This window comes from Trichechus manatus, unplaced genomic scaffold (assembly GCF_000243295.1).
Source record: "Trichechus manatus latirostris isolate Lorelei unplaced genomic scaffold, TriManLat1.0 scaffold00135, whole genome shotgun sequence".
Classification (NCBI taxonomy): Eukaryota; Metazoa; Chordata; class Mammalia; order Sirenia; family Trichechidae; genus Trichechus; species Trichechus manatus.
In genome coordinates this window covers 4,849,230-4,851,554 of record NW_004444071.1, presented here as the reverse complement: position 1 = coordinate 4,851,554, position 2,325 = coordinate 4,849,230, and the positions used below count along the sequence as shown (strand labels likewise).

At 43.7% G+C, this 2,325-nt stretch overlaps 1 protein-coding gene across 1 annotated transcript in view; it reads left to right on the top strand.

Moving 5' to 3' along the window:
- The window catches only part of ADAMTS12 (ADAM metallopeptidase with thrombospondin type 1 motif 12), a 392,100-nt gene that overhangs the window by 253,378 nt on the left and 136,397 nt on the right, over positions 1–2,325 (top strand). The window lies entirely within an intron of this gene.

The window sequence follows — 2,325 nt, the reverse complement described above, 5'->3', positions numbered from 1 at the left end:
AAGGATGGTGGGAACAAGGTAAAGCAAAGAATGCCACGTGTCAAAAAAACAAATTAGTTTGAGAACTTGCTGTGGCTTCTCTGCATGGGGCAGCTGACAGTGGCACATCTCTGCCAGCTTCCACCTCAAGCAGCTTGGACAGACTCCCCGGTTGCTCTGTGGGGGCAGGGGACTAGCCTAAGGAAAAGCCCCAGCAGGGGGAAGAGAGCCTTCTCTCTGTTTGCAGCCAAGAGAAGTGGAGGTGGAAGAACAAACGTGAACTGCACAGACTCCTGTGGCCATGCTGTTTCTCAGAGGAATTACCTTTGTCCTTCTTGTCTCTTATGTATATCACATCATGCCTTTGAGTTTAAGGCTTAAGGTGTTCTTTTTTTGTGTTTTTAGATCCCTCTAAACATAACAAGTTGGTTTTCCATTTTCATGTGAAACCCTGCAGTACCTTTAGGGAAAATGGGAAAAGAGAAACTATTCCAATGAGCATTTTCCTTCCTCCTGAAAAACAGCTCCTGCCCCTTTGCTGTCTATCACTGACCTTCCCCCAACCCAGTCAAGTGATCGGCCACTGTCTTCTACTCCATAGAGGTAGTTTTCAGATTTTGGGGTGCGTCATTTTACCTGGAGAGGCCTGGGCGCCTCAGAAGAGAGCAGGGCCTGGCTTCTATATTTTTACAAGTTTCCCAGGTGAGATTAACACTGACCAAATCTGGAGGAACCCTGTTCTTGAGCTTCCTCAGGGTCATGGTCTCCACTCCAGCCTGGTTCCTCCTCCTGACACATCGAACCTGTGCTCTGTGTCTCTGTCACACCAGCCCTGTACTCTGCAGCACACACCATCATTTTTAAGAAAGCACATCGTATCATTTTTCCTCAGGCGTGTGTGGTTTATGGTGGCAGGCATGAGCTGATACCCATGACCTGCAGCATTGACAAAAGCAAAAAATAAAAGAGGGAAAACCCTCATGGCAATTGCCTGAGCAAATGCTGAAACAAATCAGCAGGATGGTTGTGAACATGTTGAGTTTGCAGGACACTAAGATTAAATGTTCTTAGTTCACAGGGACACTGGGCATCTGTAGTTGTTGTTACGTGTCATCGAGCCAATTCCAGCTCAGTGACCCTACATATAACAGAATGAAACATTGCCCTGTCCTGCAGCATCCTCACAATTATTACTGTGCTTGAGCGCATCATTGCAGCCACTGTGGCAATCCATCTCCTTGAGGGTCTTCCTTTTTTTGGTTGACCCTCTGCTTTACCAAGCATGATGTCCTTCTCCAGGGACTGGTCGCTTCCTGATAACATGTCCAAAGTACTTAAGACAAAGTCTCATCATCCTGGCTTCTAAGAAACATTCTAGCTGTACTTCTTCCAAGACAGATTTCTCCACTTCTCTGGCAGTCCATGGTATGTTCAATATTCTTTGCCAACAAAATAATTCAAAGGCATCAGTTCTTCTTTGGTCTTCCTTATTCATTGTCTGGCTTTCACATGCATATAAGACAATTGAAAATACTATGACTTGGGTCAGATACACCTTAGGCCTTGTTGCTTTTTAACACTTTAAAGAGGTGTTTTGGAGTAGATTTATCCAATGCAATATGTTGTTTGATTTCTTGACTGTTGCATCCATGGGTGCTGATTGTGGAACCAAGTAAAATGAAAATCCTTGACAATGTCAGTCTTTTCTCCATTTATCATGATGTTGCTTATTGGTACAGTTGTGAGGATTCTGGTGGTGGAGTGATTGAGAACTCGACTGCTAACCAAAAGATCAGCAGTTCGAATCCACCAGCCACTCCTTGGAAACCCTATGCGGCAGTTCTACTCTGTCCTATAGGGTCGCTATGAGTTGGAGTCAACTCCACAGCAACAGGTTTGTTCGTTTGTTTGGTTGTTTATGTTGAGGTGTAGTCCATACTGAAGGCTGTGGTCTTTGACATTCATAAGTAAGTGCTTCAGGCCCTCTTCAGTTTCAGCAAGTAAGATTGTGTCATCTGCATGTCACATGTTGTTAATAAGTCATCTCCAATCCTGGTGCTGCATTCCCCTTCATATAGTCCAGCTTCTTGGATTATTTGCTCAGCATAGACTTTGAATAAGTATGGTGAAAAGATACAATCCTGAACTACATCTTTCCTGATTTAAACCACACAGCATCCCTTTGTTCTGTTCCAGTGACTGCTTCTTGATCTATGTACAGATTCCATATGAGCACTATTAAGTGTTTTGGAATTCCCATTCTTTGCAATGTTATCCATAATTTGTTATGATCCACACAGTTGAATGCCTTTGCATAGTCAATAAAACACAGGTAAACATCTTTCT